General features: G+C 41.6%; 1 protein-coding gene across 4 annotated transcripts in view; it reads left to right on the top strand.

Moving 5' to 3' along the window:
- Fmn1 (formin 1) overlaps positions 1-27,395 on the top strand; it is a 370,006-nt gene that overhangs the window by 308,772 nt on the left and 33,839 nt on the right. The window contains exon 1 of one of the 4 annotated variants that reach the window (XM_057780544.1): positions 3,613-3,686. The exons of the other annotated variants lie outside the window; for them this stretch is intronic. The gene's annotated coding sequence lies outside the window, so the exon portion shown is untranslated. Of the gene's footprint in view, positions 1-3,612; positions 3,687-27,395 lie in introns of those variants that run through there. 4 annotated transcript variants of the gene reach the window in all.

The raw sequence follows: 27,395 nt of genomic DNA, 5'->3' as shown, positions 1-27,395 counted from the left end.
CTCCTAGGGGCCCCAGATTTGTATATCCAACTGCCAATTAAAGATCTCAAACTTGATGTCTCAGACCAAAGTCTGATTTCCCCACTGCACCCTTTGGGTCACACATCTGTCATCCACTAAGAAGTGGAACTGCCATTCATTGAGATGCTAAAGCCCAAAGTCTTGGGAAACCCTATGCTTTTTTTTCTCCCTTCCACCAGAACCAGTCTGTTACTGTCTCTATTGTTACACCGGTTCAAGCGCCCTCGTTTCTCGAATGAGCTGCTGTCGTCATCCTGACCATCCTTTAAAACTCATGTCAGATGATTACTCATTTTCCCAGACTCCTCTGGCAACTCGTCTTTTCAGTCATAAAATCCAGAGTCTTGTAAAACCTGCACAGCCCCTACCACCACAACTGCCTTCCACTTTCACTTTCCCATTGTTCTCTGCCTCCCACATCCTCATCCTCCTGAAGCTCCCGGAATCTGCTATAGGACCTCATGCTGGGTCCTTCACTGCATTCCAGATTTTCTTAAATATGTTCTGTCGGAGATATCAGGTATCTGAAATATTTTGGTTTGCCTGTAAGAGAAGACCTTAGTCTGAGTAATTTATCACTGACTAAAATTTATTTCGCAGGATATCTAGAAAATCCAAGACAAGGTGTTAGCAATTTCCTGAGGGCCTTCTTTCTCGGAGGCTGTGCCCCCTTTCGGCATTCTCTTATGGCGAGGGGAGCAGATAGGTATCTTAATATAAGGGAACTAAAATAACCCCTGAGGCTTGAATCTCATCATAGTCCTGCCATTGTATCATATCAGAAATTATGTTTCAATGAAGAAATTTTCATGGACTAAGAACATTCATAACATACAGCACCCTATATAGTCCTTGTATAAAGTAGCTTGTCTGAGGACCCTAACTGCTCTGTTTTCTCTTTTCTCTGTTTTACATGGCTTCTTAATACTTATCTTCACCTGAAATACTATGTGTGTTTGCTCTATTGTTTTCGCAAAAGAGCGATTCTGCTCTACCCATGGTTTAGAGTGAGCACGCCATTCATATGTTTTAATTGAGAGGCAGAGGGGGTGCAACTAGGAAATGTCTTGTTCCAGAAGAGATGGAAATCCGGAAGAAAGTGAACTATAAGCTGTACTTCCGAGTGAAGGTAGGTAAAGAACAGCCTGAAACACAGCGCATACAAAGCTCTTGTTCCCACGAGTTCATGAACTTTCGCTTCTTCCTTCCTGCTTTGCACCAGAGAGACACTTAACATTCAAAAGTGCTCCTTGTCGGTGTCCCCAGGCCTTCCAACGTGCTATCAATTTGGAGGTATTGAAATAGTATTCCCATGATATTGCACACAACCACTTTTTGAAAACAAACCTTTGCAATCACGTGAAAATCATAGCCACAGTAAGAAAAAATGCCAAAGTTTTGAGGTTAGACTACACACACACACATATATAAGTTCTGTCTCTTTCTCTCTCTCTCCCCCCTCTTTCTTTCTTGCTCGCTCTTTCTCTCTCCCCTCTTTCTTTCTTGCTCTCTCTCTCTCTCTCTCTCTCTCACACACACACACACACACACACACATATGCATGCACATAATGTGTCTGCATCTTCAAATGTCTTTGCTTGGGAACTGGAATTGGGCATCTGATCACTATCAGAAGTCTGGTTAGTAGTCTGAGCCAGGAAAGTGATATTTGAATTTGGAAGAGGAAAATAATTCTAAGTTTATTTTTCGAACTATGATGTAGAAAAAAAATGATGAGCAAAAATGAGAGGTGCCTTTTATTCAAAAAGCAGTTGAGTTGGTTGGAACAAGGAACCCTCCGTGCATAAATCCCTGCGTTGACTTGGTCTTCCCTGACACATTGTGAGGAGGTAGGCTGACTGACACCCATCCACTCCAGGCTTGGTGGCAGCCCCTGTTGTGGGCTTTCTAGCAGCAATGTGATTTTAAGAAGGAAACGAGGGGGATGTGAGGAGGGGAGGGAAATGGGAGGAGGTGGAAATTTTTAATTAAATAATAATAATAAAACAGAAAAAATGAAAAGAAAAGAAGGAAACGAGATTCCCTGACGCTTCTCTGCTTCTAAATTCTCCACAATTTAAAGTCACGAACTAAGGTGACGATGTCTTCCCACCTTCCCAAGAGGGGTTCTGCGATTATTAGCTTTGACCGTCACTTGACATGGTCTAGAGTCACCTGGGAAGATGACCCCCATGACAGATTGTCTGGGTTGTTAGCTTGTAGACGTGTCTGTGAGGGATTATCTCCATCACGTAAACTGAGATGAGGAAACCCATCCACTATGGGCAGCATCATTCCTAGGTTTGGACCATGGACTCTGTAGACATGTTTGTGGGGGATCACCTCCATCAAGTAAATGGAGGTGAAGAAACCCATCATATCTGTGGGGTCTAAGAGTGGAGAGCACAAACTGAGACCTAGCATGCTCACAATCCGTTTGCCCTCTGCTCTTGTCTGTGAATGGGACAGGCTGCTTCAAGTCCTGCCTCCTTTGCTTCCCTGTAATGACAGAGAGTAACCTGGAACTTTGAGCTAGAATCAGCTCTTCTCCTGCTGAGTTACTTTTGTCTGGTTATCATTATCCTAGCAAGAGGAAATGAAACTAAGGCAGTGACCAAAAGCTGCGATACTTCTATAGAATGTTCCAGGAGCTCAGTAGTCCCAGTTTGAAGAGTGAAGCCTCAGACTAATCTATGCCATAACTATGAAACACCTGTTGTAAAATCTACCCACATGGCAGTAGTGACTGACATCCCCCCCATTGCCTTTCAGCAGTGTTTTAAAAAGGAAAAGGCCTGTGTTCAAAGAAGGCTGCTCCCTAGGCTGCCTTCATCTACTTTGTGTATGTATGTGTAATTACGTATGTGCACATGTATGTTTGGTGTACCTGTGTTCATGTTCATGTGGAAGCCAGAAGCTAATGTTGGACAGCTTCCTCAATTGCTTTCTACAGCACTTACTCTGAGACAAGGTTTCATCATCAAACCTGGAGCTCATTGGCTGGGACAGCTGTCAACAAGCTTCAGGGATCCTTCCACCTCTGCTCCCTCACCCCCAACTGCTGGGGTTGCGGATGTATCCTACCATGCCCAGCTTTTTGCGCACATTGGAGATCTGAACTCAGATCCTTAGGCTTGATAGCTAAGGACTGACAGAGCCATCTTCCCAGCCCATTATCTGCTCAATGGGAAAGAGTCGGGAGGGAGATGAGTCTCACACACAAGCAGGTAGGAAGAGGAATCAGATTAGTAAAACTTAGGCATTGTCGCTTAGGTTTCCTTTGAGTCAGTATCAATAGCCTTGACTTGTGGCTTTGTGCTCTCTCTCTCTCTCTCTCTCTCTCTCTCTCTCTCTCTCTCTCCCTCTCTCATTCATCTCTGTCTCTTCCTCTCCCATTTCCTCCTTCCCCCCCCTCTTTTCTATCTTTCCTCCTTCCTTTCTCCCTCTCAGTATCTCTCCCTCCCTCCTTCACAGCCTCTCCCCTCCTGCTTTCTTCCTGCCTTCTCTCCCTCCTTTACCTTCCCTTCTTCCCACATGCAGCTTTAAAAGAACAAGCTGACTTTAGTAAATTGAAGCCTTACTTCACAGTTTGCTGTGCCAAACCCGAAGGGGACACCAAGTTCTGCCCCAGAAGCCATGCCGAAGAAAAAGATGGATTAAAGTGGGTGAGGAGAGTTCATAAGCTTCCTTGTTATCTTGATCTTCACTCAAGGTCGTGTTTGAGATTATATAAATGCAATATTTCTCTGGATAAAGAGCCACTACACATTTAGAAAGAGGGAATCCAACCACTCTTGCAGGGGTTCATTTTATTTGTCATGATAACACAACAAAATGAGCATACTTGGGTCTGGGCTCAACTAACAGTGCTGGTGAAAGCAAGTAAGCTAGGTAGGGAATGGTACTGAGAACCAGAGGAAGAAGTGGGAAGGGTATGGTGGTGCTCACTAATGGCCGCTGTTCTCAAAGTCCTGTGCAGGAAGATGGCCTTACAGTGTGTGAAGCTGAGCTAATGAGACAGCCCACAAAACAGAGGGGGATAGGAAAACTGGCATTCAAATGAAGATGCCCACATTCCTTTTTACTGTGTACAACACAGGCTGAATTTGGGGCCTCTAATATAAGACCTTGAGTTATTTACCAAGACAGCTAGAGGTTTTTGTTTTGTTTGAGGGCGATTATTTATTTTTAGTTCATCACAATATACCCAGAGAAACAGGAAAACAGTGTTTGTGACTAACTTCCCTACACACACACACACACACACACACACACACACACACACACATGCTCAGATTCCATGTCATATTTCAGAGAAGTGTTCAGACTTTCCCTTTTAACTTAGCTCGACTTATAAAAGTCTGCTACACCTTTGGGTTAGTAACAGGAGTGGCGAGCTGTTCTCCGACACTGCACCCTCTTCCACGGCTCTTGAATGGACCTCATCAGGAGGCTCACTTTTCTTAATTCTAGTCCTGGGGACTGTTTTGTTGCTAGTTGACTTTCTATAATTCATTTCCCTCACCAACCTCAGGAGCACCACACTACTCCAGTCAAGATTCTGAGAGAGAGAGAGAGAGAGAGAGAGAGAGAGAGAGAGAGAGAGAGAGAGAGAGAGAGAGAGGAGCTGATGGTTTCATTGCTAACATACTTGCTACATAAACATAAAGACCCTACTTAAATCCCCAGAACCCATATAAACTGACCACAAGGGTGTTCTTGCTCTCAGTGTTGGGGAGGCCGAGACAATATGATCCCTGGAGCTTCTGGTCAACAAGTCTAGGCTGATCATTGAACTTCATGTTCAGTGAGAGACCTTGTCTTGAAGTGGTGAACGACTGAGGGAGACGTGTACATGAAAACTTCCTAGGGGACTGGGGACAAAAAAATAAGACATTCCTATTTTTGTAAGTCCTTTCTTCCCCATCTGCTATGATTAAAGATCAAAACCATGTCTTCTTCCAAACCTGCCCTGTTTATTTTCTAAGAGTTATTACACGCTGGGGTTGCATGGACAGTATCATAAAAATATGACCATTAGATGAGCAGCTGGCATCCAGGGCACATGGGGAACAGGACAGAGGGGAGAAGGAATGGGGAAGGGTTGCAGAGTAGGAAAGAAAATGCTTTGCTCAAAAGCCCATTTGCTCTTCTCATGCTCGCATGTCTGTTACTGATGTTTGCTTCCCTCCAGCCCCCTTTAGTGCACAGAGCATTGGCGCATCGCACAGTTAGGAAAGCCGGGTCAAAAGTGAGAACTGAGCCAATGCAAAGCATCAGCAAATGGCTTCCGTGTCATCAAGCCTTGAGTTGCTGACAATTCCCCCCACAGGCTTTGAGTTACTACCTCAGAACCATTCGTTCTGCCTTCTAGTTCCTCACAGCCTCAACTCAGCAGAGACCCTCTTTGTAGTAAACCACCTCTGCAGTCTGGGCACCAGAAGCAGGGTAGCCATGGAGGAAAGGCAGCTTCTTTGCAAATTGCAGATGCATCAGAAGAAATGCTGAGCAGGCATAAGCAACCCTTGCTTCGTACACCACAGACAAACAGCTCCTGATTTAGAATCACAAGTTAACACAAACATTAATTCCATTGGGCTTTGAGAAAGGCCTATGCTTTTCTTTTTCTCTTTTTTCTTTTTCTACTTCTCCTCCCCTGCCATTGTTTACATAACAAATCGCTACAAAATGCAATCAATCGTGTCAGATGCTGGAAGTAAATTCTTCAGGGTATAGCTATTTTTAAACAACCCATAGTTAAAAGGATGTTTTTAAAACATGCACAGCCTGAGTATGTGTTTCAAAGCAGAAGTGGTTACAAGGACTCGCTATTCTTAGGCTTGTGCTGACCCATGCAACAGGAAAACTTTTTCAACAAAGCCTGAACCCCACTCCCCCAAACACCCCCACACCTCCCACCCTCTTGCTAGGAACAATGTTTAAAAGGTAAACAAAAATGAAACTTGGCTGTGGATTGAGGTCCTTTTACTAAGCAGGAAGGTGAAGTCCCCAGTGCCAGAGTCTCTCCCTAGTTGAAAGCTCTTCTTGCCAATACTCAGAAGTGCTTCCCACCAGAAGTTGTATTTACTAACAGCAGTGATGAGCGTGCTTTGCCCACCCTCGTTCTACACCCCATAGGAATCAGAAGTCAGTGGAAGGAATGAAAGACTGCTGGATCCTTTAAGGCTATTTGCATCACTCTCAGAGCTGGTGCTACTGGTTTCTGTTTCTGGCTGGCTTCTCCCAGCTTACTGTTCCCACAAGGTTTGTCTCCAGTCTTTTGAGTCTCTTTACTATGACTTATGCAACCCCCCGCCCCCAGCACACACACTCACACCCACCCACACCCATCCACTCTCTCTACTCACTTGCTACTCTTTTCCTAAGAAGCACATGCCCTTTCTAACTTCCCTAAATTCTTGCATCTCTCTATAAAAACCTCCTAACCTTGTATTTGTGGCTCTCTATGAAGAAAAATAAAAATAATAATAGATGTTTATTCAGTGTTTTTGGCCTGGTTTTCTCTCTGTCCTCTCTCCCTTTCTCTTCCTCCCTCCAACCCTCCATATGTCTCTCTGTCTGTCTCTGTCTGTTTCTCTCTCTCTCTCTCTCTCTCTCTCTCTCTCTCTCTCTCTCTCTCGTGTGTGTGTGTGTGTGTGTGTATCTGGCAGGATTTTATAATGTTACTCGGCTAGCCTTGAACTTTACACTATGTAGGCTGGGCTCATCTCAAACTTTTGATCCTCTTGGCTCAGCCTTTTAGGTACAAGGATTACAGGTGTTCATCACCAGTCATAGTAAGTGTTGTTTTTCAAATCTCACTTTAAAAACTCCTTAAGAGATAGAATTCAAGCTAGATTCATTTGATATAGGAGGAAGCCAAGGATGGCAAGTTAAGAATTAGGTGCAGGACTCTGGTAGATTGGGATTGAGTGGCTGAGTCAGCATAGGAGGTGATCAAGATTATATGTATTTAGATGGTATAATCTACTAGACTTGGTGACTTCAAATTTAGAAGTTTCCCCTTCGGGCCACCTTCATATGCCAAGTGTGCTTCTTTAGACAGTTGCTAGGCATCCTTCCTCAACATCTGTGTATATAATACCACCGAAGAGAGACAGACTTTCCTTAGACCTACTCCTGTGAAAATTAGTCTCTTTGTTATTATTAACATAAACTTTACTGTTTATTTTTACCTTTGTGGCACTCCTCTGTATTTTTAAATATTTGAGAAATTGCCTAGCTACTAATAGTGGGAAAGCTATCTATTTTATTCACTGGAGTATCTCCTCTACTTCATGGGCAGTAGATGCCCAGCAGACCCTGGGGGAAGCTTTCTTAATAAGGAAAGAATTTAAAGAGGTCCCTATTCCTTGAGATCCTAAATGGAATGAAATTGCCCCATAAATCAAAAGAAAAATGAAAATGAAAAAGAAAAAATAAAATCAAACTCTTCCTAACCTCTATCTTAAAAAAAAAAAAAAAGACAAGAGCAAACTCTTGGTCAAACCAACAAACTAATGAGCAATAAAAGATATTGACTCAGGAGTGATTACCCTTTGCAGCGAAGGCTTGGCTGGGATAAGTTTTTTTTTTTAATCCATGATATTTAAAATCTCATCCATAACCAGGATGACAATATGTATGTATGCTCTCAGTTCCCACAATATAGGCTTTGGAAAGAAGTCTAAGCTAAATGCCTCAGAAGAAGGCCAGCTGTCCATGTGTCTTCAATCTGAATGAAAGTGTATGTTTTGAGAACCCTCTCCCTCACTGCCATATCATTGGACCTGTCTTAGGATACAGGATATGGGTGGGAGAGTGGTCTAGTCCTACTGCGTCTGCACTCCTCAGAGACAGAAGGTTGCTAAAACTTTTGCTGGAATGTCTATTTTCAACATACTGGGAAGATTAGATTCCTCTCATGAATTGTTGTACAGACTTAAATGGATAGTGCATCATAAATTCTTGTTACTGAATATTTGATTAGTTCCATCAGGATTAAATTAAAGTAGACCTGGAGGATGCAGAGGAGGAGTTTTCCTTCAGTTTGGCTCGAGTTTTGCTGTCTTAGTCCCGTGTCCTTACGAATTGCATTTTCAGCTTATGACCTGGTGACTATCTATTTGTCATAAGAAAAAATTACTAGCATGATTATCAAAAGGACAAACATTTGATGTACAGCAAATGTAGAAGACCCTAGTAGATTTTCAGTGAGAATGCCAGAAAATATTATGGGGGAGAATCCTAACATTCTTAAATAAATAAAATAAAATAAGCCTTGAAAGTATTAAAATGTTCCTTGGTTGGATCAGTATTCCCAGTCATTAGAGTATTGCTGACTGGAATGACGGAAATGAATGTTCTCCTAAGAACAGTGTTGATACTGAAAGTTGAGACTGTGCATTATGCTTTATGCCTGTAAGTACAAGTTGCTTCAGATGCTCTTTCTTTTCTGTTTAAATGACAGAGCAATGATGATCCATATGTAGATGCGATGTAATTGTAATGCTAGCTAATCGTGATCATGCTAGCATTAATGGCGCAAACCCCAGAAGCTAGGAAAATGCTGTAGGGTACAAAGACAGTCATGTTGCTAACTCCTAACTGATGGCTTAAGTTAGAAGCTCATGAAGGCCCAGAGGTCTACTTAGTCCCTACATGGCCAGTAATACTGCTGGGACCATAGTTTTCCACCTTTCTTCTTTGAAAGATGGGTGGAGAATACTCAATAAAATGAACCTTAAAAATCAGACCTCACCGTGGATTCTATTCAGAAGACTGCCAAGAGAGACTGTGTTCCTTTCTCTCCCTGTTTCCATCTCTTCTAAAATTTCTCTGTGTTTTCTGGAATCCTGCGTTCCACTTTTGCTTTATTTTCATTAATCTTTTAATTTAGATCTAATGCAATCAACTCATTGTAGCAATTTCTTCCTTTTTACTACTTTGACAAGTTTGTTTTACTTCCTTTTTTTTTCTTTATTAAAGTTTGGGGATACCCCACCTCTAGGGAACTCAACATTTTCCAACACTCTCAATATTGGTGTATAGCATGTGTGGCAGCAGTAAGTAGGATCCCCAAGGAGTCTCCCATTCTGGAGTTTTCACTCTGGACTGCTGAGTACTTGATTTTGTATAATATCACTATTCCCCCGCTAACCTTTTAAAAAGATGTCATTGGTGCCTTGATATAGGAGGAAGGAGATACTTCTTTACCAGGGACAACATTGCTAGGTCACTGATTTGCTGGAACATCCAGCAGGAGGGTCAATTTCTGTGAGACTGTCCCTTCTATCTATGAGTCAAGCTTGTCTCGATCGATTATTTTCATTCCATTATTCACGAACACCTCATCCGCAGTTGCGTGGCCTTTGCTTCTATCCGTTGATGCACTTCTTGTTTTATTTTCACCCTTCAGCGCTGCTCTCCAAAACGTCTCCCAAGCTGATTACACATGTTCACGCCAAGGTATCTCGAGTAAAAGATCGGTGAGCTCATAATCGCAGCCATTCAGTCCTCATAGATAGGCTTATAATAGGTCAATGTTGTGCCAAGCAAAGACAAGAGACAAGCACCAGCTTACCAAGGTTTCAGCCTCTCAAAGAGAGCCATTCCTAAATTGACTGTACAGCAGAGCTTGCTACAGTACAGAGACTAAGGGGAAAAAATGTGTATGGCCCATTTCTGAAAGCCTGTCATTTGTCACCACTGTGCTGGGTACATCTTGTGTTGTCATCTACAAAATAGATAAGCTTATATAATTACTAAAAGAAAGGAACACAACACTAATAATTGACCTATTATATAATTACAGTCTGGAAAGTTCAGGTTTGATGAGGGCCAGGATTATAAGAAAATTCTCTTCAGTTATGGACAAGGGATTATGCTTTTATAAGAAGAATGGAAATGAAACACCCCCAAGCAGAAGGAATGTCTTGAGTGGTACCCTTGAAATGTATAAGAAGTTGATGTTCAGAAAGTGAACTGGATCAATACAAACAGAACTAGAAGCAGCTTTCCATCACAGGGACATAAGGGTCATATGAGGGAAACTATATCAATTAAGCATCCACTGAGAGATTTTAGAAAAATTGGCATGCTTGTATCTGTTTTCAAAGATTATTCTGATTGCGTTGAAGAAAACTGATGGAAGGGAACAAGCATTTCAGACAGATGTCAGTGAAATAACTGAAAGATAAATGCTTGCAACCTGAGTGGTAGGGATTAATATGGAAAGAGGGAGCTGAATCAAAGATCTCTTTCTAAAGTAGAAGAAACATGAAATTAGACTTAAATGAAAAAGGTGAAAGCAACAGGAACAGCCAGAAATAATTCCTGTGTTTTGATCGGCTTCATGACTGGTGATTTACTGAAAAGAGGAAGACTATGAATGAAACAGATTTGTGTTACGATTTGGGGACAGACTCGGGGCCATATGAATTCTTGGAATTCACAGTGAGGGTAGGAGAGACACAAATCTTATGTGGAGACTGTAGCTTGAAGAAGTTATTAGTTTGGGATTTATCAGTGGGAAAAAAAATGACAGCTATGAGTATTGCCAACTACATAAAAAAGAAGAGAGTCGAGAGAGGGGCCGGGTGCCGAATACCCCAGGGTGCTAGAGGAGAGGATCCAGTGAGAGAGCTGGAGAAAGCAGAGAGAGTTGTTCAGAGAATCCAGTCCCGAGCTCAAGCCTGTCGAGCTCGCTACAGATAAATATTTTGCTTTTCGTGACGATAAAACAATATTTTCTGCATCGTGAAAAATATTTGACCCTACACACAGGAATTCTTACAACTGAAGTATTTACATTCTTTATCACTTTAATGGTTTTATGAAGGAAACTTTTTTTTATTGATTTTTATTGAGTTCTATATTTTTCTCTGCTCCCCTCCCTGTCTCTCCACTCCCTTTCAACCCTCCCCCAAGGTCCCGATGCTCCTAATTTACTCAGGAGATCTTGTCTTTTTCTACTTCCCATGTAGGTTAGATCTATGTATGTCTCTCTTAGGGTCCTCATTGTTATCTAGGTTCTCTGGGATTATGATTTGTGGACTGGTTTTCTTTGCTTTATGTTTAAAAACCACTTATGGATGAGTACATGTGATAATTGTCTTTCAGTGTCTGGGTTACCTCACTCAAAATGATGTTTTCTAGCTCCAAAGGAAACTTTTAAAAGCATATCTGCCTACTAAAATATCTCAAACTTGTGTAGAGATTTATCCACCAAATAAGAATTTCACCTAGTACAAATCTCACACTTGGATCCAGACACTATTCAAGGACATTTGCATTTCATGGCCTGAAAGAAATGGGACATGTCCCTTTCAGGTGACTCTCAGAATTAATAATAAGAAAAGGAAACAAAAGAGTTTTAAATTTATTATTTTTAACTAAGTGTTAGTGTGTGTATCTGCATGTATGTGTGTGCGTGTGTGTGTGTGTGTGTATGAGTGAAGGTGCCCTTGGATACCAGAAGAGTTCAAACTCTTGTCACTGAAATTACAGACAGGGGCCACCTGTTGTGGGTGCTAGGAACTGAACTCAGGGCCTCTGGAAGATGGTCAAGTACTCATAACCACTGAGCCATCTTTCCAGCCCCTGGTCAACCATGTTTTGGGTTTTTTTTTTTTTTTAATTTATTTATTATGTATACAATGTTCTGTCTCTGTGTATGCCTGCAGGCCAGAAGAGGGCACAAGACCCCATTACAGATGGCTGTGAGCCACCATGTGGTTGCTGGGAATTGAACTCAGGACCTTTGGAAGAGCAGGCAATGCTCTTAACCGCTGAGCCATCTCTCCAGCTCCATCAACGATGTTTTTAAATGCACACTTTACCACCGCTCTTGCTTACTCCTAGCTCCAGCCCCCCCCCCCCCGCTATTGTGGTATCACGCTGGGGGGGAGGTATGTGCTGCCATCCCCACGTCCTTACTCCTAGCTCCAGTCCCCCACTGTGGTACCATGGTGTATGGGGAGAGGGGGGTATGTGCTGCCATCCCCTCACGTACTTTTGTAAACTCTGTATGTCATTCAGAACTTGAATAAAGTCCTGTTTTTCCACAGATGCCATTTTATAGAGCTACGAAAAGATAGCAGGTGTCGTCTGGCAGGGGTATGCACTCCATTGTGGCTCCCACTGCTTTTAAGATGTGAGAGCTGCACGCCCTGTGTCTGTGCCATTGTGAGCTGAAAGAAACATAGCCTGTGAAGAACACACAGAGTAGGGAAGCTGCCCATGAGGCTTTCCGTCCCATCTGTGTAACGACCATTGAGAGTTGGAATAGTGTGTTTTAGGGACTTTATTTCAATATTAGTACCTTTTAAGTGGACTTTTTGTTTGTTTGGTTTTGGTTTTTTCAAGATAGGATTTCTCTGTAGCTTTGGAACCTGGGACTACCTTTTATAGACCAGACTGGCACAGAGATCCGCCTGCCTCTGCCTCCTGAGTGCTGGGATTAAAGGTGTGCATCACCCCGGTTTAAGTGAGAATTTCTTAGTTATGACCACATTGCTGTATCATTATTTATGACAATTACGTTTTTACTTTTTATTTGCATTTAAAATGTAAATAAAGGCCTCAAAGCATGCATGCACTAGCATGTTACCAAAGAACCTATCAGGAAAGAAATGTGAAACTTTTGAGTTTTAAAATGGCAGCAGTTGTTTGGAGACATTTTCTCACTCCATAGTGCAGCTTCTTTGGACATGCCCTGGAGGAGGAGACAACACCAGAGAGTTTCTCTCCAGACAGGACCACAGAAAGCGGCCTTGCATGAGGGAGATAGAGCAGGACCATGCATAGCTAACAGTTTCCGTGCAGGAGGGGTACTGCTCAATGAAGCTTTTGGTCTCACCTTGACTCTCCAAAACAAAGAACGTGAACTGTGCTGCGGCCAGTGCAGCCTGGATAGCCGAGACTGGCAGGGGGTGCCGGGATTGAGACACGGAGGCTTCTTTTCAGGTGGAAGAACAGCAGCCTTTATTTTGCCCAGCAACCTTTTATACCTCTACTCCTTCTGTGGAGACCCACCGGCCAGAAAGAACACAAACATCCTTGTCAATTACAGACCACAAGGACGTTCCCCTGCCAGTCAGGGGGAGTGAGGGCAGCTGGATCACAACACAGTGCAGGAGGGGTACTGCTCAGTGAAGCTTTCGGTCTCACCTTGACTCTCCAAAGCAAAGAATGTGAACTGTAACCTACTGTGCTGCCCCTGTACTCACTGGTGAAGCCTAATTACAAAGATTGAGTCACGGTCTAGGATCAACAAGTGGGAAAACCAGCAAATACAGCAAGCAGAACTAAGACACTTGTAGAGAGAGCACATGAGAACATACACATTTTCTAATCCTGGAAAGTTACAAGAGGAAGTTACCTCCATTAAAAAAGAGAAAAGGAATTTTTGGTTGATGATTTTTTAAGTGTGTACACTGAACAGTAAATTAGATATTATTGAGGACAAACTAGTGAGCTAGAAGATTGAGGCAATGAATTCTAGTACAGAACAGAAAGAGAAAAAAAAATTGATGGGAACTGTGAAGAAGGACTGTTACATAAATTGAACCATGTGGTCATTAAATACAAGTTGTCTTAACTTGGGTTATAAAATACCATTACCAAAAGCAACATGGGGAGGAAAGGGTTTGTTTATGCTTACTATCCTGTGCACAGTCCATCCTGAAGGGAAGTCAGGACAGTAACTCAAGGCAGGAACCTGGAGGTAGGAAATAAAGCAGAGACAATGAAGGAATGCTCTTCCTGGATTGCTCCTCGTGGCTTGTTCAGCTTGCTTCCTTATGCCTCTCAGAGTCACCTGCCCAGAGGTGGCACTGCCCACAGTGGGTAGGCCCCTTCCACATCAGTCAGCAATCAGTAAAATGCACCACAGTCTTGCCCACACTTCTCAACTGGGATTTCCTCTTCCCAGATTAATTTCTAGTTTGTATCCGGTTGACATAAGCCTAGCCAGCACACAAGTCAGAAGCAGAGGGAAATACTTCAATACACAATGAAGAAAGCTGTTACATTCTTTTTTTCTTTTTTTTTTTATTCTTTTTTAATTAAAATTTCCACCTGCTCCCCGTTTCCCATTTCCCTCCCTCCTCCCAAATATTGCCCCCTCCCCCCACTTCCCTCCCCCTATCCCCACTCCTCTTCTCCTCCCCCCACTCCATTCCCCCTCCCTCTCGATACTATAGAACCAATCCACCAAGACAAATGAAAGATAAACATACAAATACATTCCTTTAGTTTTTCACAATGAACTTTAAGAAATCAAGATTTTAGGGGGGAAAGTCTGACAGCTATAGAATTAATTCAGCAGCAACACTGAATCCAAGAATAAATGGAGTGATACATTTAAAAGAAATTCTGAGAGGAAAAAAATTGAACCCAGAATTTTTCACTTACCCAAATTATTGTTTAAATGCATGAGGAAAGTACATTCCCTTGATAAGCAGCTTAAGGTTACTGTTCACACTTCTTCTCTTGTGTTTCTGCTTCCTCAAAAGGAAAATTAGTACAGGAAGAAATCAATGGACAAATGATACAATGAGAAAATAAATTAATAAAATGGTGCTGTAAGTATTAATAAGTGCAGAAGCATTTGATTTTTAATATTCTCTAAGTAAAATTACAGATGACATTAACTGGAATTAATGACCACTGAAGTTTGTAGGAAATACAATAGAAAATCAGGCCATTCTTCATTGTAAATTAGCATATTGCTATTTAATTACGCTAGATACTTTGAGGATGACCGTTACTATGGATGTTCAGAATTAAAGGTTTCATTAGCCAAAACGTTAGCATTTACTTTGTTGAATCCAGTAAAGGAAAAATAAGGGAAGACAATTTGGTGACTCCAACAAAAGTTAGCAGAAAAAGAAATAGCTTGGTAAATAGAATTGGGGAAATTAGCATGGCTAGGATAAAGCCAAATTCCTACAAGTCAAAATAAACATGAATGGGTCAGCTTAACCCAGACAGCTGAATATTCTAAACAAAAGAACAGAAATTGTTGATATTTTTTTCGCTTTCATCGAGATTGTTCTTTGACAATTCTGTATGTGTATAGCATGCATTGTGTGACTGTTGTAACCCTTAATTCTCCCTCCCTTCTTCTTCCTCTTCAAATCCCCTTCTCAAATACGTGACATTTTGTGGTTATTTTGTTCTGAGACTCAGTGAGTTTAGCCAGGGTTATCTATTGAATGTGGGTTTTGAGTTATCCCCTGGAGCCTAGTGGGTTGCTCAGAGGGCACACAACTGAACATAGCAGCTGCTCCTCCACCAGAAACTATCGGGAGCCAATAGTTTAGTAAGAAGTACCAGGGCCCAGTGAGCTCCTGCTGGATCCATGGTTGACTACTGATAAATCTTACATAGGCACTTTGCAGGCAGCTATGACTGCTGTGAAATCATGAGTTTATTGGCTGTACCCTTGTTGATACTCTTGGGTAATGTCAGTGATATTTGGACATCACTTATTCATATTTCAAAATAAGGGGGGGTGGGTGAGGTTGCTGCCTTACTTGGTTGTAAATGATTAATGACCTGGATGTAAAAAGATAAGACAAAACCAAAAAGATGTAAGCAGTATAATAAAATTCGGATCACCTTTATAATCTAGTTATAATATAAACATCACTTCAAGGTGATTTAAAAGTCAAAAGATATGGGGTATTTAATGAACTCTCTCAAGACCAAATTTGCATAATTACATATACACAATCAACATTCACAACAAATTCAGAAAAGCTTAAGAAGAAGTACATTCAATCTAGATAATCAGGGGTCTGTGCCAACTCTTTTGCAAACCTAAAATGCTCCATAATAAGTTATTGGACCTTAGGAGTATAAAATGATTCTGTCACTATGAAGGACTCTTAACTGTGTGTACATGGTTAGCAAGCAGGTCTACTTTTGAGTGTCTGACGAGACCAGCAGTTTAGCTGCTTCTTTGATCCTCCGTTTAGTTAACGGTGCATAGGGCATGTGGTCCGAAAGGCAATCAGAAGGCACTTTATCTCTTAATGGTTATATTTTTATAATGAGATTACATATTACCTAGAGTCACTAAAATTAATTTGGGAGAACTGAGGAATCAGTACAAAGTGCTTGCTGCACACACATGGGGACCCGAGTTCCATCTCCAGCTCACAATTAAAAATCAGGCATAGTGGTGTTTGCCTGTAATCCCAGCAATGGGATGCATGGGCGTCCCGTCTAAACAATATGGGTGGATTCCGGATTCATTGAGAGACCCTGCCTCAAAAACAAGCTAGAAAGTAATCAAAGAAGATTGTTTGCACACACATGCATGCACACACACACACACACACATACACACACACAAGTAATGTTTTAAATATTTTTAAGAGTGTTAAGCTTTAGCTTTGTTTTGCAGACTTCATAACTAAAGGTTCTCTCTTTGTAGTTACATGGAAAATCTCCTGCTTGTTGTGGGAGGTTCCAGGTCGAGAGCAGTGTTTATGCAGTCAGGAGCCTCAGTGACTATCCGCTTGTTATAATATGGAGGGTTTTAGATGAAGGTGAAGTTTACATCTACCCTTCACGCGGGCTTGACGGATTTCGGTTGGAAGTTGTCTGCGTTTATCTTTAGGCATATAGCTTTTAAATGTTTAAATGTCTTCTAATGGTTTTTAACTTAACAAGGATTTGTTCACGGGAATACATGTAAGTAGAGGAGGAAAAAAAAATAACAGAAAAGCCAAACAAATGTAAGAAAGAGGATCCAAACCACCTCTCACTCCATAGCTTTACACTTGTACACTGTGTCCTTATAGTAAGAGCACAGAGGGCCACCAGCATGCCGGACACAGGGCCGGAACCCTGCTTTACATCCATTCATTCAAAAATATCCCCCCAAGATCACGCTTTGTTTGAACAACAACAACAACGAAAGAAAAAGCTTTGGGACAGTATATGAGTGGAAGTAAACAATTAAATGTAAGAACCACATTCTTAACGTCTGCAATTGTCTTTATGTGCCGGCTGACACTCACGCAGCCTCTTATAAATATGTAATGTGATGTTTTGATAAAAATCATTAGTAGTTCTTATTCATCTAATCTAAGGTTGATCTTACTGGTTAGTCCACTGTTTCGGATGGTAAATATTAAGAGCAGGTTACCCTCGCTGTCCAGCTCCAGGTATGTAGAAAATGGTAGGCTGTGTGTTAAGTTCTGAACTTCACTGTATGAATGGTATTCAACAAGCCGCAAAGTAATCGCCAATAATAGCATCATTGTTTCACGGAGCAGCTATGCATAGCTGCGAGTCTGCATTTCTCTCCTCCTCAAAGTAAGTTGTTTTGGTTTTATCTTTTTCTTTCTTTCCTTTTTTCCCCCCTTCTTTCTTTTAAAGTTACAACTAAATTCCCTACTTTGGCCTTTTTTTTTTCCTGCTTTGGATTTTTTTTTTAATCTGTCATTATGTTTCTTTAAGAAACTTATTTTTTTAAAAAAATTTAAGGGAAGGAACAAAGCTAGCAAAGAAACAGATGTGTCCCATATAAAATATGCAATAAATCTTGTCCCACAAATTCTTTGCTCTGAACTTTCTGACAGAAACTGTCAAATATCCACTTTAATTCAGGTATAAAATGTTCACTCCGTGTCACGGCGCCAACCGCCATATGCCAGAATAAAGTGAGTGACCCGCCATAAAAAAAAAAAAAAAAAAGGCAGCGTAAGCACCTTTGAAACCCTACAAGTCATCGTGGGTGAGAACGGCCCGTATAAATCCATGGGGAATTAATCTGCGCCTTGCTACTATCCTGCTGCGCATTTACAATGAGCTCCTACCCCGGCCCAGCAGCAGTAGTAATACTTTTTAAAAGGAGAGAGAAAATAAGGAGCGCAGTGTGTCCCTTAATGAGCCGTGCGGGGGAGGGGCTGCCAGATCCCGAGGCGGCAGCGTCTCCTCCCTCCCCTCCCCCAGCTCTGGAATCCCTTGAAGAGGTGGGCCCCAGCCTGGGTTGAACATGTGGGGTTCCCCTTTGGCTCGCCCAGCCTGGCTCAGCAGATCACGTGAAACCAATCTCCCCCCAAGCGCAATCATAGAAATGACTTCAGCTTCATAAATCATCCTTATCATCCACCCTGCAGAAGGAGCCGACAGTATGGGTTTTCTCCAGAAAAATATTTCAGGCCTATGATTTCACGAGCTACCCCTAAACCACCACCACTACCCTTTTTTTTTTTTTTCTTTTCCTGAAATCACCTTCTCAGCGGTTGCTCCTGCCTAAAGATGTAGTAGCCGGGGCTTCTCCAGTCTAGCTAATATTGCAACATCTTCATGTCTCAGAGTTTGAGAGGGCCCCACTGCTAAAGGGTGACGCAGGGGGTTGATCTAGGTCCAGGGGACTCACAATCCATTTTAAGAATTTTAAGGAACTTCATTTCTCTTTTTTTTTCCATTAAAGGATATTTTCTTTGTCCTACATTTCCCAGATATCAAGTAATTAAACATAAGAAAAAATAGCTTATTGTGTGGAATTAAACCCTATTTTAGCACATGGAGGCATCCAAAGCATTTGTCTTCTAAACAGAAATGTTGAGACAAGGGCAAAGGGATGGATTATTTCCAAACTAAACCAAAACACATCAATCTGCATTCATTGTAGTTGATAATATTTTAATAATCCTACCTCATCATTTCTCCAAATAGGTCTCCTTTAAGGAATACTTCTAGAAAATTGTTTTGATATGCTATCTCATGAGCTTCTAGAACATACTTTTATTTGAGTAGGTTCCCATAGACAATTTGAATAAAAGGGAAATGTTCCCTAATTATTTTCAATGTTGTTAAATTTGAACATAAATTAATTATAAAATTATTCACTTAATAGTTGACCGTAGCATATTAGGAGACTAAGCATTATGGAGTTAATGTGATTTCATACATATGAACCATCACCAATATGAACTTACAGATATTTTCATTCAGGAAACTGGGTTCCATTGTCAGGGACCACTACTTCCAGACGTGTTCCAGTGCTTTATATTCTCAGGGTTAATATCTAAGTGCTCTGTAATGAGGACTTCTTATTGTAACATCTGGAAAAATATATAAAAAATTGCCTTAAAAAGATACCACTTTAACTTCCATTCTTATTGAATTCGTTTTCGTTTTCAGTTTTTATCCAATGCGGTGTAGATTTCTCTCGTCAAAGCCTTTGAAAGTAGCCGGGGTAGTCCGAGGGTGACGCTGGGGACCTCTGCCGGGAGCTGGGTTAAGCTGGTTCATCGCTATCCCGTTTATAGATAGTACAGTCACCTTTCGCACCACGCCCCACTTCTTTGTTTCCATTCCCTGGCTCCGGTGTACTAACACGCCATCTGTGTGCCTTCTGCCGGCAGAACAAATCTAATGTTCTTGGATGTGAAAAATGTCTCGCATAGTGCTTTGGGGATGAGTCCCAGTTTCTCTAGTACTTTCTTACTGGAAAAGCCGCCCAAACGACCCCTGCTCGCCTTCATCACTCTTAGATAGGAGTAGCATCATAACTATGGAACTTAGTTTTCCTAGGGCGTCATTGCTAGTGGGCCCACTTCAACCCCTAATACAACACGCCCTAGTTTAAACGAAAGCAGAGTGGATTAGAGGATAGTTTGATGTCGAAGCAACAGTTAGTGTCAGCAAAGTTGAGCTGTGTTAAGAGTTTTCGTGGCCTTTTGAATTCGGTTTCCTCAGGATACCTTGAATTAGGCAGTGCTCTGTTGCGAGACTGGTTACGGCCAGCATAGGTCTCTGTGGATTTTGCAGGGGATTTTGGCAGTGTTCTGGCTGTTATGACTAAACATCTAAATCATTGTATTCTAGACTGAGAGCTTCCATGATTCAACAAAATGTTTTAAACAGCAAAGATAGCAGAGGTTTAGTGTAAGATGAATCTACAGGAATATGAAATATCTTTTCGAAGTGGGTGGCCTGCTAGGTTTTTTTCTCTCTTGGGTTTTGATTAGCAGTGATCCGTCTTGAGTTATTAAAACGTCTTATCGTGTATAGCACCCTTTTAAAAATCCAGTTAGCTCATTATAATGTGGTGTCAACAATTGTTTTTGAGAATGGAAAGGAAGATCAAGCCCCCAGGGTCTCATGTGGGCAGGCAAACTCTCTACCACTGAGCTATACCCCCAGCTAAAAATCATGTTTTATATTGGATACATGTCTAGACAATTCATAAAATGTGTAGAATGATTGCTTCGCGGAAGGAGCAGGAATTCACACCCATGTGTATATGTAATATAAATAAAAGGGTTCTGTGGGTAAATGGCCACGTAAATTTAACATGCAGATTCTCATTTTTCAGTTGTAACTTATTTTTCTGTTCGAGTCTATAAAGATATGACAGTTTTGTGGGTTTTCTAGCCAAGACCTATGAAGAGTAACAGTGAGATACAGTTTTAAAAGCTAGACAGGCAGCAGAGAACAGATCTTTTCGTTCAGACGTTTTATGACATTAGACAGATCACTCCCTTTTGGGCGCACTCTGCCCCTGCATCCAAACATTATCTTTTGTTTGTGTTTTTTTAAACTATATTACATGACATTAATTCATGGAAAACCTACTCAGATCATGTGAAAAATAAAAGTCATTTTGTCAAGAGAGGAGGGGTAGAGATCATAATAATTTGGCCTCTTAATTCCTTCTAATATTTAAAGACAGAATGTTTTTGTGATTACGCATCATTTCTATAACACACATTTTAGCATCTTAACCACAGCCTATCTACTATTTTTCACTTTTTTGTTCCCTTAGAGTTTTTCCCACAGTATTTCTGATCGTGTTCTTTGCAAGCATGATTTGGGGTTTGTGGATCTAGTACTGAGTGTATCAAATCTCGGGGAGTTTCTCTGGGGATGCACCTGTTGCTAAAGGAATAAACAGGATGCTCCACTACTCAAACAAGTATCTCTGGAGCCCAAGAAATGTTGCACAAGCAAAATGTTACAGATAAAAAGATCATGCATGGCACAAGTCATTATAGCACTGGACATTTGCTGAATGAACATGCTAGGCAAGGTGCAATGGCCAAGCACCTTGCCAACATCTCTCAATTATTTTGACAACTGTCTAAAGTAGTTCTTATTGTTTCATAAAAGAACTAGACCTTAGCCAAGTTAAACAGCTTCTCTAAAGCCAGAAGTTAGAAAGTCGAGGAGAAATTTGACATGTTGGCTCCACCACTATCCACAATGTAGAAATTGCCTTAAACGCAGGTTTAAATGATCTCTTAAATCCTTTAACCATGCACCTAACACATCTTTGCACTCAGTGAGTTCTCAGAATAATCAGTGCTGACACCACCAAACTGATTATCCTGATCAATTACATCAGACTGCCTCCTTAGTAATTGCGCAGTCAGCAGATTGTCCCTCCTCAGCTGTCATTGGTGGAAACCGTTGGACGGAAGGGGCTGTGGAGCAGGACACCATTCTATTACTGAAAAATCCAGTAAATATTTGTTTAATTTCCTATTGTTAACTTAATTCATTTTTGAACCTTAGCCTGAGGGTTGACTAGATAATTTCATGTAGCTCCAAAGTTCTTAAATGTAAGATTCCATTTTATCTAGTTTATAATTAGACAAGTGAAGATATGATAAGAGACGGACTCGTGGGTAAGGCACTTACTGTGCAAGCATGAGGACCCGAGTTCAAATCCCTACTCATGGAAAACCAGGTTTTGCACATCTGTAGTCCCAGCACCGCTGCAGCAAAAGCAGTTGTCAAAATAATTAAGAGATATTGCCTGACTTGTGGGCCAGCTCACCTGGTATATGCCGCAGGGAGCAACAAAGACCCCATTTCCAGGTGGCAGGGAAGGACCCACACCTGGGGTTGTTCTCTAAACAGGCAGGCTGTGACACACAAAAGCACACACATATACACACGTTTAAAAAGACCTAATGAAGAGTCAAGTGATCACCCCAATAATATGAATGGTTATCGAAGCAGCTATGAAAGACTCAAACAAATCCAAATCGATTCTTTTTCCAGTTTGCTTGCGAGCTAACCGCTCAGTACCAAGGGCTGCAGTGCTGCAGGATGGCATGGAATAGTAACTTCTGAAGAGGGCCAGGTTAACTCAGAGAGCACGGATGGGCGGCCTGTTCCCTCTGCTCCCAAACCTGTCAGCTGCTTTGTAGTCAGGCATTATACAAACAAATGGAGTAGCAAACCATGGGTTGGTAGACACCTTTACATCCCCAAGTGCTAAGCACGTGAGTAAAAGCTTGAAAGCAAAACACACAGATCAATAAAAATTCTACAGGCCATGCCTTCCAGAAAGACACATTTAGTTGGCTCCACACGAAGACAGGACATAGCTGTCTGAGGAAAAGGGCGTCTCCTGGTAGTAGTGTCCCTACAGCTTGCCTCTGGATGGTTATCGAGAGCTTCATCCTGCTGAACCTCCTTAGTTTTGAAATTCCACAGAGGTTTTTGAGAGGACTATCGGCATCTTATTGGACAAAAATTTGAAATTCAAAAAATTCAGTTTCAGAGTTTTGGTCCAACAAGATGCCAATCAATAGTCCTCTTAAAAACTGATGTTTTCTCTTCTCCCTGAAAGATGTGAGCATAGACTTCACTATTCCACAGAACTCCTAAAAATGTTCCAGAAAGTCTGATTCTTCCCCTTAGAAATGGGGTGGCTAGAAGATAGGGCAGTCCATACAAGGGAAAATGATTCATGTAAATTATTCTCTAGGTAAGAAAGCATATCTTATAAATAGAAGTATTGAAAAGTATTTATAAAATACATGAGAAAACATTTTTTTACAACAGGTATGTCACTTAATACATGTCAGTAAAGGTATGTATTGGCCTGGTTTGTGGAGGCATAACTCGCAGAGATTCAAGAGCTGCCTGAGAACTCAACCACCTGCCTCCCATTAGTGTTAATTAGCCTCTCTCACCGGATCATTCGAAAATTTTACCCCCCTGGTCTGTTTTAAAGCATCAAGAGGCAGGAAATTCAGAGTGAAAGCCGAAATTCCAACTCAGAACTTTCTCTCTGATATGCAGCCTCCCATGGAAAATGCATGCTGCTCCGGTGTAAGTGCTAGACACCACCTTAGCACGTGAGAGTTCTGGTGAAAACGACGCTCTTTAGGAGACAGTAGGGACATTGAATAATGCCCTATATTATGAGTCAAAACCCTCGATACCGACTTAGATGTCCAATGACAGAATGGATAAAGGAAATGTGGCATATATATGCAGATTTACTGTTTTCAGTCAAAGAAAAGTGAGGTTCTGATTAGCTCCTTTTATCTGTATTTTTTTTTTTTGCTTTCTTACTCCACAGCCCTCTTCAAAGGTGTCAGTTCCAATGCTTTTTCCTCATTCTTTTTGCCACAAGCCTTGGTTTTCTAGTGAAAGGGGACGTGGACATCAAAGTGCATCCCTCTGGGAACCTTGATGTCGTGCCATCACCCAGTCCCCCACCACTTTCCACAGAAGGTGCTGGTCACCTTTACACTGCCAAATGAACGCTCTGTGGCAAACCAGAAATAGCCATGCTTCTAGTTTAACCACAACTAGGAAAACCAATAAGATAGGAAGACAAGAGAAGATATCATCTTTCATGGACAAACATACTGAGAGAGCCAGGCATGGTGGTGCACTCCTTTGATCCAAGAACTTGCAGGGCGGGGGCAGACAGATCTGTGTGTGTTTGAGGTCAGTTTGATCTACATAGGGAGTTTAAGCCAGCCAAGGCTACATAGTAAGATCCTGCTTCTAAATAAGTAAGTAAATAAATAAATGTTCTAAATAAATAAATGAATGAATAATTAAATAAATAGCAAGATCCTGCTTCTAGATAAATAAATAGACAAACAAGCAAGCAAATAAAATTGTAAGAAGAAGAGGGGGGAGTAAGATACAAGAGCTCTGCCTGACAGTGTTGCATGTAACGGAGTGTGGAAAGGCCAAGGCTTTCCGGTGTTGGCGTGTTGCTTCTTGGCTTTCCAGAAAGTACTGCTTTTTCCTGGAAAAGCACATGAAGAGGTGATTTCCCAGGAAATAAAAAGTGCCAGGCACATTCACATCCCACGGATGCCCTGCGCCTGCTCCCCTTGTTTCCCCTTTAACATCACCCAGCTCCTCCACCTGTCGTGTACTGTAATAAAATCAGCTTCTTTACTGTGTGTCCTGTGGGTTTATGCCAACCACACCAGGTCCATAAACCATGGTATATTAAAGTGTAATAGACTGTGTAAAGAATGCCTGGAAGATCTTCCAACCGCTATCCCTTCCCCTCACTTCACATTTTACTGCTTCTCTATGAGTATTCATAAACATGACTTTATTGTGTTTAGAATAGAGTCCTCAATCTCTCTGCACAGTCTTCTTCACCTACACCCACCATGTAAAAGCTTGAGATTAAAAGTTCCAAGACTTGGATACATTTACATACTGCTGGTCTTAATTTGGAAATTTCTGAATATCCAATCTTATTTATAGAACCTTCCCCTTTATCAAAATTAAGCCTAGAAAAGATTTAGTATATTTTGAAAACTCTAAGGCTAATTGTACTTGGACTTGTGAAAACAGTCCAAAATTTAAACTCCAAATAAAAGCAGCATGTATTGGGATAAAAATAGTATATTCTGATGTAGGAGGAGAGAGCTGCTTGTTGGTTTCTGGCCACTTAGCCCCGAAATAATCACACAAAAACTGTATTAATTAAATCACTGCTTGACCCATTAGCTCTAGCTTCTTATTGGCTCTTACATATTAATAACCCATTTCTATTGATCTGTGTATGGACACGTGACTGTGGCTTACCAGCTAAAGTTCTGAGGTCTGTCTCTAGCAGGGCTACATGGCGTCTCTCTGACTCTGATCTTCTTTTTCCCAGCATTCAGTTTAGTGTTCCCCACCTACCTAAGTTCTACCCTGTCAGGCCAAGGCAGTTTCCAGAGGGGAATCTCACTCTGACATTTGGATGCTACTTTACTCCTAATATTATTTGTTGCAAATAAATGAGCAGGGGAAGGGAGGTAGATTTGATTTGTGTTTCCAAGAAAGACCCTGCTGTCCTCAGGAAGAGATGGTTCCCAGGAACTCTGTTCTGTTAATGTGGATAACTCTGTTGTCTATTTATCCATCTTTCACATAACTGAAAACAACCTTGGTTGCCACTCTCAAGCAAAGTCGAGCAGGAAAGGCAGGCTGCCAACAGATCTCAGAAGTACACTCTGCACCATACCATGGACATGGCTCTATTGGAGTTCACAGAAAGACCAGTTCTGCCCCACGGAAAGAGGCATAGAGAGCTTCATCCAGCAGGCAAATTTTAAGCTTGATTTCTGAAGGGGAAAAAAAGTACTTTGGCAGTGGAGTTTGGATGAGGGAAGAGAAGGAATAAAGAGATATTCAAAATAAGGAGCCACTTGCCTCCCAAATAAAGTCATTAGAGAAAGCCCAGATAACATTAAAGTCAAGTGTGACAGATGCATTGGTCAAGAATGGAGAGTGAAGAGAGCCTGGCCATGAAGGCTTGGTGTGCAAGGCGGAAGTGCTTTATCCTGTACTGAGGTCCTGTGTGCGTCTGTGTGTGTGTGTGTGTGTGTGTGTGTGTGAGAGAGAGAGAGAGAGAGAGAGAGAGAGAGAGAGAGAGAGAGAGAGAGAGGCAGACAGACAGATGGAGAGATAGAGGCAGAGAGACCCTTAAGCAGAATGATGGCATAATTGTCTTTTAAGAAGGGAACTCTAGAAGTTAGAGGGAAACTTTTACTCTAAAACACTTCTATGTTAAAAAAGGAAAGAAAATAGATTCACCTGTCATCTTTGGTGTGGTGTGTGGGACAAGGTCCTGTTAATCAAGCTAGGTAGCACAGAATTCAATGGTTATTAGGTTGGAAAGTTTAGATTAATCCTAAGCACATCTTGCCTCTACCCTCTTGACTCCCAGGTATTTGTAGAACAGTAAATCACTTTCTCTCTTGAAGATTAAATAGGAACAAAATGGGACATCAGAGCATAAGCATAAAATGATGGGCGCGATCAGGACTCCACTGTTAAATGGGAAGATTTTGGCATTTCCTGTAGAACAGACTTGATCAACCCTTAAATAATGACGAGCAAAATTATATCCTAAAAGAAAAATACTTTTCTGAAATGTGAGAATAGCCATACCCCATCCAAGAAGCTGTGAGATACATCTAAACAAATGGAGCATTTGGGGTAACTCTGCCTTCCTGGAGACCAGCACTGCCGTCTCCCCAACAGCATCTGCCCACTTGTCTCTTTCTGTCTTATTTAGGTAATTTTTACAATATTTTGTATTTTTTCTTTGTATTATTAATCTATTATGGTTATCTGTGACCAGGGATCTTTTCTGTTTTAGATTTATTTTTAGGTCTTTGTTTGGTGTGTGTGTGTGTGTGTGTGTGTGTGTGTGTGGTGTGTGAGTGTGCCCACAGAGGCCAGAAGAGAGTATCATATCCCCTCTATTTGGAGTTGCAGGCAGTTGATAGCCACTGAACCTGGGTGTCGGGAACTGAACTCTGCAAGAGCAGGAAGTGCATTGAACTGCTGAGCCACCGCTCCAGCCTCATGAGTGTTCTTTGGTGTTACCGATGCAATTGTTTTGGAGCGCATAAACTCTGAGAGCCTACTCCACAAATGTGTGTTTCTGTCTCCTCCTCCAGCTGGCCATGTCATCCTCTCCTTCTGTTCAGGCTTCTCTGCTCCTCCAGACACAGTCAGGCCAGTTAATAGTCCTGCAATGGCGTCTCAGTGATCAAGGGAAAGGAAGGGTCCTCACTTCACCTCTGAACCTAGGAATGATGCAGTTGAATGAGGAAAGTGTGTCAAAGCACAGGATAGAAGTTAGATCTCTTGCATCAAATAATTAGCCAATCAGCCAATGCCAAGGAAGCAAGCACTACAGAGGAAACCGAAAGTGCCGCTCCAGCGAACATATAAGAAATATTAGCGACCCAGACAGAAAATCAGCACGATCAAATCTTCTAGTCACTGAACGTTGAGGGAGGTGACGTGGCCGCAGAAGAAGAGTTAAGGCAAGATTTATCTCTGACGTAAACATAGAAACTAAACTAGCACATAAAGTTTTCAAGGCTGCAGCATATCGCCCAGAAGTTCTAGCTTAGGGTCACGGAGGAGAGCGGCTGTGTATAACGACAGAACAACCATATAGATGAAAAGGCTTCATTTCGGAAGAAAGTGTCCTGGAGGCCTTCCATAGCTGCAGAGTAGAAGCCAGGCTTGGTTTCAGGGACTAGCGCAGCTGGTGACTTCTTGCTATTTCTCTGTTCTGAACATCCCAAGACCCTTAAGGATACTAATTCTACTCTGTTTGTGCT

The sequence above is a fragment of the Chionomys nivalis genome, chromosome 9 (genome assembly GCF_950005125.1).
Source record: "Chionomys nivalis chromosome 9, mChiNiv1.1, whole genome shotgun sequence".
NCBI classification, from domain to species: Eukaryota; Metazoa; Chordata; class Mammalia; order Rodentia; family Cricetidae; genus Chionomys; species Chionomys nivalis.
The sequence above is the reverse complement of the archived record's forward strand: the minus strand, read 5'-3'. Positions and strand labels throughout refer to the sequence as shown.